The sequence below is a fragment of the Asparagus officinalis genome, chromosome 1, assembly GCF_001876935.1.
Source record: "Asparagus officinalis chromosome 1, Aspof.V1, whole genome shotgun sequence".
NCBI classification, from domain to species: domain Eukaryota; kingdom Viridiplantae; phylum Streptophyta; class Magnoliopsida; order Asparagales; family Asparagaceae; genus Asparagus; species Asparagus officinalis.
The window spans coordinates 116,053,076-116,069,426 of NC_033794.1; positions in this window are offsets into that span (position 1 = coordinate 116,053,076).

The window sequence follows — 16,351 nt, forward strand, 5'->3', positions numbered from 1 at the left end:
AGAAGGAAGCATTCGGATGGAATCTTGGTTGGTTGTGCACTTGAACAAGTTGGGGAACTAAAATATTAATTAAATTTCGGGAATGGGCTATTTAAGAATATTTTGGGGGATAAAATAGACGAACGAGGTGGTGGACACGTCATCTGTAGAGAGTCCGGCCGTTGGATTGAGGGGGAACCGACGGCGGATGTTGAAAGTGAGGTAAGGCCGTAGTTGGAGGGAAAGATTGAGGAGGGGCTGTGTGGGGTCCACTGCCAGGGGATTTTTGGATAGAGGTTTGCGGTAGGGACGAAGAGGAGGACGATGCGATAGGGGTTACACGCCAGTATTTTTAACTTTTTTTTTTTTCTGTTCTGTTCTGTTCTGTTTTGTTTTGTTTTGCTTGGGGGAAAATAAAATTTTACGAGACAGGAAATTCCTGTGAGGTCCTTTGAATGTGTGTTTTTGAAAATAATTTGATATATGGTTTTATCACATAAAATGTAGTTGTGAGATTCTTGTTATGTGTTTATTGGAAATGATTTGGCATACGCCTTATCATGTAATTTAAAAGCTCGATGAATATAAGATAAAGTAGATTATCGCAGGTTTTCGCTCCATCAAGAAAGCAACTAGTTTAGCTAAAAGTCTTCTCATGTGTTTGATTTTTGTCCTATTCCATTTTTTATCTTTCGTTGTGCATATCTTGCGATTTGCGTGGTTTGACCCATTACTAAACTAAATCCTCCCAAAAGCTCTTGGGTAGTATGTTGAGGTAGTTAATGTTTACTTCGATTGTGAATATTTAGTAGGTTTTTCTATATATGTCATATTTAAAATTTTCTTATATTTATATATCCTACTTAAATCTTTAGGGTTATAATCATTTGAAGTTTTGTCTCAAACCTCCCTCTAGGAAATAGAAATTTTAAGATGGATAAAAATCATGTACAATAGTATTTATTTCTAACTTCTAAATCATATTATATATATAATTAATATATAACTATAGTTTACCTATATCAACACAATATACCAATGTAAAATAATATCGAGCATGATCCAATGTAACCATAACCAAAAGAGGTGGTCTTGATTCATAGAATCCAAGATTTGGGAGATAAAGCTTGAGATGGTAGCTTAGAAATTCCCCAAGGTGAGCTGCTAGTACCGAGTACTCCAACGGGTGTGAAGCGACGACATGAATCTGATTCCAATGGCTAAAGATATATAGTTTTGATTATGAAATCTCATTGGTCAATCATGTGTGACCATTAATAATATATCCTTTCTAGACCTCAATAGATCGTTTAAGTTAATCTCCTTTTATGTTGACTTATATATTCTAATACTAAGACAAATTAAATTGTAGTGAGATGGTGAGTCGGCCGACTCGCCTCGTGATTTGGATCCAAGAGGAAAGGGCCTCCTGACCCGGATCACGCTGAACGTCGTAGACGAAATGTGTTCTCTATTCAGATCAAAACACATGATGTATCGAATCGAATAGTGGAATGACATGACAAGCATCATTAAAGGTCATGATTGCATAGTCTGCGCCCGCATTTCGCCGCCTAATCGCAATCAAGCAATTAATTCGACGTCGGTCATTATAATCTTTCAGTGTTTAAAGCTCCTCGGACATGTCTTTACACCAACAGTCTCACCAATGTGCAAAAGGCAACTTAGCTAATTAGCCATCGGCATGCGTAAAATAGGGCTTGAACAAATATTGCACACATTCGGTTGAAATTACCTATGTGCCCCCGTAAATCCTCTACAAATAATGACGGTTTCCACTAAATCAATGTATGCAATTTTGCACATAAAAACTCAATAAGATTATACTTTGTTTTTCTTTTCAGATTAACTAGATACAGTCACTGACTTGAGTGTCGGAGGGCATGCAGGAGGGAACAATCTCGGTGCCTCTAACCTCTGTTATTTGTGTAGCGATGAACAGCACAAAGATCCAACACGGAAAATAAACCATCAAAAACGATTAAGGGACCTAAAAATTGAGCTTAACCCTCCTAAATCACACACCAATTTCGCGATGTAAACAGCAACCTAAGAAATTGTCACCTGCAGTTTTTTTTCCCTTCCAAACATGACCTGTTTTTATAAATTAAAATTGGCATTGATTGTGAAGTTTCATTAGCGACTAATCAGATAATAGTTGATGTCAAAGTTTAAATATATAATTACGTTAATCTCTCCCTCATCAATGACTTATATAGGACATGTATTATTATTTAGTGCTAAAATTATAGCTAAATAAATTTGAATCCTGATAATTTACTGATATTAGGAAGTTCTATTGGAAGATCAGAAATTTTGAAATGTCAATAAATAAATTAATTAATTAAACATAACTTAATGATAATTTAAAGTTGAGCTGTAGAATTTTTCCACCGTGAGTGAACTCTTTTGATTAAAAACCAAGTTTGATAATGAAGCTTCACTAGTCAACTATGACAAACTATCATTAGCAGCAGAAATTTTAAATAGATTGCTATCTAAATTAAAGCATGTTAGTACTTGTTTATGTTGGTTTCGGGTGTATACCCAAACCTTAGAACAAGCATGCAAAACAAAGATTTCTCTAAGTTAAGAAATCAGGCTAACTTGATAGTTCAGGCGAACTTGGAAGTTCAGGCGAACTTGAAAGTTCAGGCGAACTTGAAAGTTCAGGCGAAACTCAAAGCTGAGTTCAGGCAAACCTGCAGTTCAGGCGAGCTTTGGAAGATCAGACGAACTTGGAAGATCAGGCAAGCTTTGGAGCTTCAGGCGAACTCCAAGTGCAGGCGAGCTTCAAGTGCAGGCAAAGCAGTTCAGGCGCGCTTCGCAGTCAGGCGAACTCGCAGAAAACAGATTCCTAATCTGTTTTGACCTAGGGTTTCCCTATAAATAGGGAACATTGGCCGCTACTTAAATGATATTTTTCAGAGCGATCTCCAGAGCGTTTTTTGGCGGCGATTTTTGCAGCGCTTGAGCGGCGATTTTTCAGAGAAAAATCTCGCGCCTTGAGAAATAAAACGAGAGTTCTTTTTTGAGTGATCTCAAGGAGTTTGAGATCATCTCTTGCAAGCTTTGTAATCTTCTTTAATATTCAAAGGAAATTTTTTGTGTGGCTCCCGAGGACGTAGGCAAGTTGCCGAACCTCGTTAAAATTTTGGTGCTCTCTACTATTTTTTCTTTACAAAGTATTTTTTATTTGCTATGATTTTTTTCTTGTCTTCTTTCAACAAAAGATCCGGAGGGCACGTTCTGTGAGAGGGTTCATTTGCATGGTTATCGATAGGACGAATCACCAACAGTTTATGCAAAGAAAACATGGGATCGAAGAACCTTGAAGATCAAAATCAAAAGTTTGGACCACCAATCTTCTCTCTGGTGAATCAACGACGAACTCTTTCGATTGCCTGAAGACAAGAAAGAAAAAAAAAGCACCATTAAATAACGAAGGATGTTGTACTCCACCATCCCTCCAATAGCTAAGTTAGCCTCTTGATGAAGAAGGTGAAACTTAAAGAAAATAGCGTGGTGATATGCATACAATATCTAGATTTGACATTTAGGTTAATCACATCACTTCATGATAGAATGTTGACTTGGACAATCAGATAGTACTTCAACTCATTAAGTATAGGGCATTCACACTCAGCCCATAACTCAGTCATGGCCCATAGACCTGATCTAAAAGCTCGGATACGAAGATAGAGATCCATCGTAATCAGGTTCAATAGGTCGGTTATCATGCATTATCTTAACCCGTCAGTTTCTACGACGATATGTCTGATTAGAGATAATTGATTCGAATCATATCGCATCCTCAATATACCATGTTAGGAGGTATCAATCAAATACTCAATCTCCCTAATTACCGACTTACATAGCTATCTAATATATGCATATGTCGACTGTACCGTCTGTAGGCATCGAAAATTGCCTATAGGTCTCCACGAACAGCTCAGTGTTAAGAAATAACGATGAACGTCATCATCTGGTTCACAGAAGCTTGATTGATGTTGGTGAACGCTTGAAGTAAACCGACAAACTACGTGAAACAACGGAACTTCGGAATGATGAAGATACGAACTGATCGGGGACCTCGTATCATTCACAAACGGTGAAATACCATTTATGTCTCATTTGTTCAATTGATGATATAATCATTGGAGCTTATAGAATTCTTCGTCAGCTTTCCAACGCACTTGGAATCACTCAAATCCGAGTTCGGACGAAGAATTTACGGTGGAAACAATCAAACAGGCATAACGGAGCGTCTCAGGCTGAACTGGGACACCCGAGGTGTCTCGGCACGGGCGAGACACCCTAGGGTGTCTCGGCCCAGTTTGAGACACCCTGGGGTGTCTCCAACGCAGAAAAGGCCCGTTATGCGGTTTTAACCGCCCGAAACCTCCTGGAGCCTATAAATACAGCCCCGGGGCCTCACTTTTTTTAGATCTGGAATTCTCGTGCCTCGGCGAAGCCCTGCCGGATTGAAGACTTAAAGTACACAGATTTCAGAGAGGAGGAGGAGTTAGATCTGCAGCCCGATTCGTTCCTTAGGATTATCCCGTTGCGGTAATCTTAAGAAGAGTGATTATCTCGCTTCGCCGAGATAAGAGCTACGGTTTCTCAATCCCTTTGCGGATAGATGAAGCTCTGCCCAATTTTTTTCAGCAATCAAATCTGATCGACGGTGGTCCATGGATAAACCCAGGCACAGGCAAAGATCCCACGCAAGCAGAAGACCGATAAACAATCTCTGCGTTTATTTGATAAAATTGTAAACTTTTTTTTGTTTTCATTGTGTAAAAGTCTTATAAAAAGACTGATTTTTGTATTCGTTGTAAACATCTAAAGTTTGTAATGAATCTCGCAATGAAATAAGCAACTTTCTCCGCAAACAAACTGGCGACCACAGTGGGAGCCAACAGCCTCGCTGCCGAGGTTGTCGTGCCGCAGCCAACGATCAAGATCCCCGTGTCTGAAGAGGTCGAATACGAGTTCGACCAGCAGAAGTTCGAGGAGTATGTCTCCTCCTCCTCCTCCAGACCTGCCTCTCCTTGCAGGTGCAGGAAGGCCTCCTCCTCCCAGAAGATCCGTCGGTCTCCAAATCTGAAAAACCAAGAAATCGATCTCCCCATAGCCGATGCTACAGTCGTACCTTGCAACGGTCCGCCGACACCCAATGAGACCAGATCTGCAGATCTGAACTCCTTCACGATTAAGGAGTCGATTGCTGAAGGCGCGCCAACTCTATCAAAGAGAGCACGTCAAAGGAAATGCCAACGCCTCGCGCGCCAATTCGCTAAGGCTTTGGATCAGGTGGATGGACTCCATTACCAAGCAGATCTGGAGTTCAGAAAGCACCAAGTGGCTAATCTGTTGCTACGACCAGCATCGGAATCCTCCTCTCGATCTCCAATTAACGAATGGGTTCGTGTTAAAAGAACCCGCTCAACTCTCGAGGAGCGAATCCAGAAGCGTCGCACCTTGCTTGCGCATGCCCGGACCCTTGTGCGAAAAGCACAGGAAATGCAAAAGAAAGAGGCAGTTAAGAGATCACCGAGATCCAAACAAGTTTGGGTGCCGAAGGCTAAGTCAGCGTCCCTACCCGATAAAAGACATCAGTTGTGTCTCTCGGTTGAGTCCAGATCCAAAGCTGGTTCCCATCTTTCGTCGAGTTCAGATCTCGTTCCTTTTAATCTCGTACCTCCGGTGAAGCTCCGCAACAATATGGACATATCTAGAGGCAGGAAAGTGATAGCGGAACGCCTGGGTCTTTTGCACGAAGATCAAGGCAAAGCACCTATTAAAGAACGCTTGGGACCATTGAAGGAACCCCGAGCAAATATCCGGACTGGGGGTCGTACGCAACCTCCTAACAAATTGATTCGAACAATGGCCCGCTTGGCGGTGCGTGCAGAAAACCAGGAGCCCGTTAAGGTTTCACCCTCACAAGGGTGTGATTCCAAACGTGTGACTCTTGTAGATGCCAACAAGGCAATGTTTACTCAGAGGAAAACGCGTCAGACAGACGAACGCGTTATACCTGAGAATTTATGTAACCAGCCGATAGGTTACTCCGACCGTAACGTCGATGAGTTGTACTATCGGGCTGGGGGTACGAATAAATCTCGAAAGAGAAGTACCCGGAAAGTGGACTCTCACTGTCCGTGTATCAAAATTATCAGGGCAGTATTATCAGCGTGTAGCTGCCCCAAGACCGCTCCATAGAGGGTCTCGGTATTCGAGAGGATCTCCGATGGAACGATGAAGCCCAAATCAAGGTCTTTCCACCAAAGAGGATCGGTTGATCGAGATGATGAATTCCCAGAAGTTACCATCAACATGGTCAATAAGGGAAAATCTCCAATTGTTTCAAGTGGTTCCAACCCTAATTTCTCTCCAGGAAGAAGAGTCGGTTCGGGAATAACCCAACGAATATCTCAGCTTCAGCTAGAAGTCGTTGGACATAATGATTACCAGGGCGTTCGTGAAGGAATCCATTCCGATGACGAACTCTCGGATTCTTATTCCGCAATCGCCTCTGACGATACAACGTCTAGCATAGGACAAGCTCGGGAAGTGTTCATGATCAACACCGAGCAAATAACCAAAATCATTGAGGACGCTCTAGCCAAGCAGAAAGAAATGTTCAAAATCGAAATGGAAATGGCTATGCAGGAGATGAGACAAATGCACGACCAATAAATCCGAGCTTTGTCGAATCAGCTAGTTGAATCCAGCCGTCGTACCCAGAATGCCGCAGTTGACAGCGATCCAGAAGTGGACGAAATCATCATGGCCGATGCACCTCCCAAAAATACTGGGTGTGGTTCAAATGCACACCCTACAGATAACAACGCTGGGGGTGGTTCTGCCAAAGATAATAACACTGGGGGTGGCCGCATTATTCCTCTCAGAAATTATCCAAAACAGGATATAGGTGAGGACGAAAAGATGAAGGATCTCGAGAGCAAAATTAATGCTTTGATGTCTGCTCGAGAGGTGAAGAAGACCGGGATTCCGTGTCCTTACCCAAGAGAATGAGAATTGATCCCGTATCCGGTGAAGTTCAACTTGATCAACTTCACGCCGTTCGACGGGAAGGGTTCCCCACTCAGCATCTGATCTATTTCAAGTCCTACTTAGGCACGATCTTCGGTAATAAAGCCTTAATGGTTCGGTCATTCGTCGGCACCCTTCGCGGGCCTACCTTCGATTGGTACCGCCGTCTCAAGCCCGGAAGCATCAACAGCTGGGAGGACCTGGAGAGCATGTTCCTCGCTCATTTCTTCGATGATAACGCTGAAGTGTCGATCAGGACACTCTTCGATGAGAAGCAAAAAGACGGAGAGTCGGTGGATACCTTCATCAAACGCTTTCGCAATCAGGCAATGAACTGCAAGAATCCCGTCACGGACGAATTCGTCTTGCAAACCTGTCATAACAACTTGTCTATTAACATCTTGGACGTTATGGGAGTAGAGCCACTCAATACCTGGAGAGAGTTGAAGGCGCGGGGAGAGCAGGCCGAACGATTCCTTAGAAGAAGGAAAGTTGAAAGATGCCAACCGATGACTAACCCTCTGAATCCGGGTCTCGTTTTCCATAATGAAGGGAAGACACCTACAACAGTTGTTGACGTTAATCAGACGTCGCAACAGCAGTCCCGAAGACAGCAGAATAGTTCGGATCCGAGGCTCCAAAAAGAGTACTCATTCAAGGACGAAGATGTTCCAGCCATCTTCGAATCCCTTCTTGAAAACAACAAGATCAAGTTGCCGCCCATCACAAATCAGGAGGAAGCTGACAATACTACAGATCCGAAGTACTTTCCTACCGTTGATGGGAAGTTCCTGGAGAATGTTACGCTAATATTCTTAAGGATAACCCGGACATGTAACGGAGTATAAAGTCAGACCCAGTTCCAAGAAAGAAGCTGGGGGTGGATGATTCATGTAATGGGAAGTTCCCAGAAGAACGCTATATGTAATTTTCTTAGGGATAACGCAATAATTACGAACAAAGTGATAAACACTAAACCCCCACTGTGATTTGTATTCCCACTCTCACTGTCTACCTGGTCAAACCTTCCTATAGTTAGGGCCACAACCAAAGTCCCCTCTCGATTCCTTCCATGAACGAGAGGTCCACTTTCAAAAATTGAGCAATCAAACCTATAAAAGTTAGGATTGTTCCCAATCTCACTTAGTCAAACCTACAGATAGTTAGGACTAAGACCGAGTCATCCTGTTTCGATAAACGAAAGTCTGTCTTTGTTCCTTTTTCCACCAAACCTATAAAAGTTAGGGTCAAAATTGGACTTTCTCTTTAATAAATGAGGGACTCTTTTTGGATCAAACAACCAATTTTATAAAAGTTAGGGTCGTTTGAATCTTTCCGATTCTCGGAGTGGAGATCCCACTCTTAGTTTCAACTTTCTAGATTCTGGGGGTGAAGGTCCCACTTCGAGTTTCATTTCCAACTGAAGATAGAATATAAAATTCTTCCTCTTTGGTGCCGGGAGATAGAATATAAAATTCTTTCTCTTCCATTTTGGGTTCGTCTTTACCCTGAGAAAAGACACAATTTTCAACTTTAAATCTGTACATTCCATACACGGGGAATTTTATCTCAACTCCTAAATAGAGATAAGCCTACGCCTAACACGCGTTGCCGGTTTAGTCTTTCACCGATTGAAAAAGACACCAGAGTACAATTCTGGGGACTTTCATCCCGAATCCTAAGTAGGGATGAGTCAACGCCTAATACGCGTTGTCGGATGCCATATTCCCGTAAAAAATGGCGAAGTCTATGTATTCAAAATCATAGCATTAAGTCTAAGAGAAGCAATTCTCTTAGCACAACGTTACATGTGAAACGGGTTTTAATAATTCACATGCTAGCCCGATTCAAACGGTAATCGGTAAAGGCACGTCAAACCCGTTGATGGCTGGGGGTTTGCCAAAAATCCCAAAGTCTATGTCTAACACGCATTGTCGGTTAGTCTTTGACCGTAAAAAGGACAAAAGCCCACATATTCAATATTGTGGCAGGTTGTTATTAATAACGCCAAAATCCGTGCTTCACACGCACAGGGAATTTTATCCTGAAGCCTAGGTAAGGATAAGCCAACGTCTAATACGCGTTGCCGGTTTAGTCTTTTACCGATTAAAGAAGACACCAGAATCCGAGTCTGGGGACTTTTATCCTGAATCCTAAGTAAGGATAAGTCAGCGCCTAACACGCGTTGTCGGGTAGCCTGTTCCCGTAACAATAGCGAACTCTACGTATTCGAAGTCGTAGCATCAAGTCTAAGGGAGTTCATTCCTTTAGCACAACGTCACACGTATTCGAAGTCGTAGCATCAAGTCTAAGGGAGTTCATTCCTTTAGCACAACGTCACATGCAGAACAGGCTTAAAACAATCCGCATGTAAGCCCGACTCAAACGGTAGTCGGTAAAGGCATATCAAATCCGTTGATGGCTGAGGATTTGCCAAAAATCCTAAGTCAACGTCTGATACACGTAGCTGTTTAGTCTTTTCACAAGAGAAAGACGAAGTCTACGTATTCAATATCGTAGCATTAAAAGGGTTAACTCTTTTAGCTTAACGTCACATGTGGAACGGACTTAAACAATCCGCATGCTAGCCCGACTCAAACGGTAGTCGGTAAAAGCTCATCAAACCCGTTGATGGCTGAGAATTTGCCAAAAATTCTATAAATGCGAGTCATTGACGCACCAGCTCCACTAGTTGGTCTCGTGACTTGATTATCCAACAACTTCAGGATAAGATCAATACATGCAGATGAATCAGCTTTAACAGTTGGTCCTGCAGCTCCGACACTTGGGACCGCCGTGCTCTAATACCTTAAGAGCATAAACTGTGTGTACTCCAGTAAACGTACGAGTATAAACTGTGTCAACGTTGGGCGGTCTGAAACCCAAAGTCAACGCCGGTCAACGCGTAACCCTAGGTCAACGCCAGTCAACGCGTTACGATCAAAAAGTCAACGCGAATCAATATATCATGACAGAGGTAGTCAGTTCAAAGTCAATTCGACGACACGAGCCAAACTCAACTCATCAGTTTTAGATTTTAGACTTCAACGACGGCCAGACGATAAACGCAGCGCCGGAAGGATTTCAGCTATTCATCAAAGTATCGAGTAGACTGAAAATCGAAGGAGTCAAGAATCGAAGCTAACTACAGGTCCTTTATGCCGATTGAAGGCTGGACCAATCACATCCAAAGTATTCCAACCTCTTCTACAAAAGAAACGAGTCTGGAATGCTTTGGAGGGGGTATTTGTAGGCATCGGAAATTGCCTATAGGTCTTCACGAACAGCTCAGTGTTAAGAAATGATGATGAACGTCACCATCTGGTTCACAAAAGCTTGATTGATGTCAGTGAACACTTGAAGTAAACCGACGAACTACGTGAAACAACGGAACTTCGGAATGATGAAGATACGAACTGATCGGGGACCTCGTATCGTTCACAAACAGCGAAATACCCTTCATGTCTCATTTGTTCAATTGATGATATAATCATTGGAGCTTATAGAATTCTTCGTCAGCTTTCCAACGCACTTGGAATCACTCAAATCCGAGTTCGGACGAAGAATTTACGGTGGAAACAATCAAACAGACATAACGGAGCGTCTCAGGCTGAACTGGGGCACCCGAAGTGTCTCGGCACGGGCGAGACACCCTAGGGTGTCTCGGCCTAGTTTGAGACACCCTAGGGTGTCTCGGCCCAGTTTGAGACACCCTGGGGTGTCTCCAACGCAGAAATGGCCAAAAGGCCCGTTATGCGGTTTTAACCGCCCGAACCCCCCTGGAGCCTATAAATACAGCCCCAGGTCCTCACTTTTTTCAGATCTGGAATTCTCGTGCCTCGGCGAAGCCCTGCCGGATTGAAGACTTAAAGTACACAGATTTCAGAGAGGAGGAGGAGTTAGATCTGCAGCCCGATTCGTTCCTTAGGATTATCCCGTTGCGGTAATCTTAAGAAGAGTGATTATCTCGCTTCGCCGAGATAAGAGCTACGGTTTCTCAATCCCTTCGCGGATAGACGAAGCTCTGCCTAATTTTTTTCAACAATCAGATCTGATCGACGGTGGTCCACGGATAAACCCCGGCACAGGCAAAGATCTCACGCAAGCAGAAGACCGATAAACGATCTCTGCGTTTGTTTGATAAATTTGTAAACTTTTTTTTTGTTTTCATTGTGTAAAAGTCTTATAAAAAGACTGATTTTTGTATTCGTTGTAAACGTCTGAAGTTTGTAATGAATCTCGCAATGAAACAAACAACTTTCTCCGCAAACAAATACTCAATCCACCTAATTACCATGTTAGGAGGTATCAATCAAATACTCAATCTCCCTAATTACTGACTTACATAGCTATCTAATATATGCATACGTCGACTGTACCGTCCTGCGACAATGATGTACTGCCACATGGTGCTACTTGCCGCTCATGCCAAGTATAAATCATAACAACCTCTGCCATCAGGATGAAGACGTGTGTAGAGGCTACTATGCTGTAAACAAAGTATAACTATCCCTCCTATTTTAGGTAAGACATAAGATCATATCTTAATCTAGACTCGCTACCGCTGACTTGAGTTAATGATCGTCTTCCTATTTTAGGTAAGACATAAGATCATATCTTAATCTAGACAGCCCACCATCATCAATCTGATATTGCAAATTGAGATAATTTAGTATCAATTATGATCCTTAAAATACGAGATTTAAGGATCACAACTGATTTGCCATAATCCTCCCGAAGTGTTGAGCGGGAGCTATTGTCTCGACCAATCTTGAGAGTCCAAGGGAACAGGTCAGGTAGACTCGGAAAACATTCACCCGCTTTTGCTGAGATCTAGCTGTTAGGGATCTAGTTTTGACTTTTGGATCAATTCACTTTTCATTCTTGACCACAATGAAGAATGCTGAGTTGGCAGCATAGTTGCCTAGGTGAGGTACACAAATTAATCAACTAGCTAGTGCATAATATTATTGTCTTCCTTAGCATACGCAAATTGTTTAAGTTGTGTTAATGCCTCTATAAAATTACTCTAAAACACAAATTAATAGTTGAAATTGTGTTGTATTAAGTTTCCAACATCAATCTATTCTTATGATCATTTAATAAGTTGATTTTGATTATGAAGTTTCCGGTAGTCAACTATGTCCAGATAATAGTACAGGTGAGTATTTAAATAGATTATTTAAGTTAATCTCGCTCAGCATTGACTCGTGTGGGTGGGTTTGTTTATATATTATTTATGTTGTACTGGCACCACCATGATGGAATAATAATTTTTAAATTGCAACTAAATGAGTTTGAATTCTAATAATTTTATGGATGCAGCTGTTGGGTTTTGATACCACTTGTTGTGCGCGGCGGAAGCCAAAACCAAACCGATATGCTTCGAGAGACCAAATCAAAACAAACGCCGAGAGAAGGCAATGCAAACTAACGCTACAAACTCAAACAACTAATTTTAACGTGGTTCGGCAAGTTGCCTACGTCCACGGGGCAAGAAGGGGATGAGATTTTCACTAATAGAGAAGAAGAGTACAAACTGAGATTACAAAATCACACAAACTCACCAATTAATCTCACCAACAAAGATCCAATTCTCTCCAAAAAAACCCTAACCAATAACTCAGAAAATACCTCTTTTCTGTGCTCCAAATATCCCTTCGCTGCTCTCCAAACCTAAAACGTGTTCCTATATATATAGAAATCATAAAACCCAAATCATACTAGGAATTCTAAAGCCAAAATCAAAACAGATTAGGAATCCTAATAACTTGTTACCAAAACATATTAGGAATCCTATTACCAAAACAGATTAGGAATCTCAATAACCTGTTACCAAAACATATTAGGAATCCCAATAACCTGTTACCAAAATAAATTAGGAAACATATTAGGAACTTGATATTCAACAATTCTCCACCTCAGCGAAGTGTTTCCAAAACTGAGCCGACACCAATACCAACCAAACGTCTCACTTGTTACGTCCAGTACATAGTGGAACAAATTCACGATAACGGACTCAATTCACAACAAGTCGAGACCCAAACGAGAATGTGAACACTTTCTAAATGTCGGTATCAACTCACCAAACCGGCTGCATCATAAATGATTGTCTACGTATCCTCTTGTCCAAGGAATCAAGCATTCACGTAGTTCACCAAATAGCCTCTAAAGACCCTCAATCCAATAGAAGAGTTCTACAACCCATCTCCAACATCATCACCAAACCTACGGCTGGTAGCTCTCCTAATGGCCCTAAAGTGAAACAATCCAAACACCTTCACCTGAGGTGAACCAATGGTCATAACCAAATGCGAACTATGTCCACCAACTGCATTCGAATCCAAGACCAACTCATCATCTGCATCCAAATCCAAATGATCCCCAAACTGTGTCACCTTAGCTGGAATCCTAAACAATACAGTATGATCTAGAGTATGTGGAGTAATCTCCACCCAACGTGGAGTAGCATCACCCTCCACCCAATGCGATATCCTAACGATCTGATCAACACTCTCTACCTATCGAGAGTCAAAAGTGACATACCTGCTCAGAACCAAATCGGAGTCTCCCAACCGATAACCAAACGAGCCTCTAAATCCCAAATGTGTAATCGGATCAAATCTCATATCCTCTATGTGACCAAATGTTGGGCAACCAAACATCTGATGCAACCCAAAATCTGAAGCAGCTCCACCAGATCCAAAATCTCTAAACGCAGTAGTCGGCAACTTATGACTAAGATGACCCAAATATGCCGAAGCTCCAAAACTCCTCTATAATCCAACAGATTAGGAATTCTGTTACCAAAACAGATTAGAAATCCCAATAACCTGTTATCAAAACATATTAGAAATCCCAATAACTTGTTACCAAAATAAATTAGGAAACATATTAGAACTTGCTATTCAACAATTCTCCACATCGGCGAAGTGTTTCCAAAACTAAACTGACACCAATACCAACCAAACGTCCAACTTGTTGCGTCCAGTACGAAGTGGAACAAATCCATGACAACGGACTCAATCCACAACAAGTCGAGACCCAAACAAGAATGTGAACACTCTCCAAATGTCGGTATCAACTCACCAAACCGGGTGCATCATAAATGACTGTCTACGTATCCTTTTGCCTAAGGAATCAAGCCTTCACGTAGTTCATCAAATAGCCTCTAAAGACCCTCAATCCAATAGAAGAGTTCGCAACTCATCTCCAACGTCATCACCAAAGTTGCGGCTAGTAGCTCTCCTAATAGACCGAAAGTGAAACAATCCAAACACCTCCACATGAGGTGAACCAATGACCATAACCAAATGCGAACTATGTCCACCAGCTACATTCGAATCCAAAACCAACTCATCATCTGCATCCAAATCCAAATGATCCCTAAATTGTGTCACCTCAGCTGGAATCCTAAACGATGCAGTACGATCTAGAGTATGTGGAGTAATCTCCACCTAACGTGGAGTAGCATCACCCTCCACATATTGTGATACCCTAACGATCTGATCAACACTCTCTACCTACCGAGAGTCAAAAGTGACATACTTGCTCAGAACCAAATCAGAGTCTCCCAACTGATAACCAAACGAGCATCTGAATCCCAAATGTGTAATCAGATCAAATCTCACATCCTCGATGTGACCAAATGTTGGGCAACCAAACATCTGACGCAACCCAAAATCTGAAGCAGCTCCACCAGATCCAAAATCTCTAAACGCAGCAGTCAGCAACTTATGACTAAGATGACCCAAATATGTCGAAGCTTCAAAACTCCTCTATAATCCAACGCTCGATAACCAATGTCGATCCTCCTCCAGTAAGGAACGACTCATCAAAACTGTCATCTCATCTCGTCACCGCAATGTTTTCTCTCCAATGAAGTGTCTCAAACTGCCGTGAGCTCGGCACAAATGCAAGAAAGAGCCCCTACTAAAATCAGAACAATGAATTCCCTTTTTGCCAATACACTTTCTCCAACTGTTGTTGACTACTATGACTTCAAACTAATGGGACTTGGTTGCAACCCACAAATGCCTAGTACAATCTCTAACATAGGAAACCAAATATCGATTACCTTCCAATGATGCCTCATTGGAAGGCCCCCAAATACCTGAATGAACACCACTTAGAAGACACATCAATCGTCGAATAGAAGTGCCAAACTCCACCTCGGTCTCCTTGCTCACATCAATGTGCTCAGAGGACTTCAATATGCAGGTCAAGACACTTCTCAATAATCCAAAATCCCAGCCTCAAATCCTTCTTTCTCAGCCATAATTCTCAAAGCACCAACAAACCAATGCGGAACAAACGAAGAATAGATCCAAACTGATAAAGGAGAGATTTTTACCTCCAATTGAAACCCTAGCAAGAGTCTCCAAAAGATCTCACCTCACACGACGGAAACGAGATCCACAAATAGGAAAAATTCCACCTTTATCACCAACCAAAGCTCTATACGAACTTCCAAAGCGATCTACTCCTCTAATTAGCCTAAGCGTAGCCCAAGCTCTGATACTACTTGTTGGGCTCTGATACCACTTGTTGTGCGCGGCGGAAGCCAAAACCAAACTGATGTGCTTCGAGAGACCAAATCAAAACAAACGCCGAGAGAAGACCAAATAATACAAAATAACGGCACAAACTCAAACAACCAATTTTAACATGGTTCGACAAGTTGCCTACATCCACGGGGCAAGAAAAGGATGGGGTTTTCACTAATAGATAAGAAGAGTACAAACTGAGATTACAAAATCATACAAACTCACCAATTAATCTCACCAACAAAGCTCTAATTCTCTCCAAACAAAACTCTAACCAATAGCTCAGAAAATACCTCTTTTCTGTGCTCCAACTATCCCCTTCGCTGCTCTCCAAACCTAAAACTTGTTCCTATATATATACAAATCCTAAAACCAAAAACATACTAGAAATTCTAAAACCAAAATCAAAACAGATTATGAATCCTAATAACTTGTTACCAAAATAAATTAGGAATCCTATTACCAAAACAGATTAGGAATCCCAATAACCTGTTACGAAAACTTATTAGGAATCACAATAACCTATTACCAAAATAAATTAGGAAACATATTAGGAACTTGCTATTCAACAGCAGTGTGGTTGAATCTCTCAAGATATTCTCAGGTTTTTTTTTGGATATTTATCCCTTACATCTTCCGTGTTTAGAATTAGTCCCTCAAAATCATTGACTTGGCTATTGTGTTCCAAACTTCTTCATTTATTATGAATTAGTCCCTTAAATTATCATTCCTATTGGGTAGCC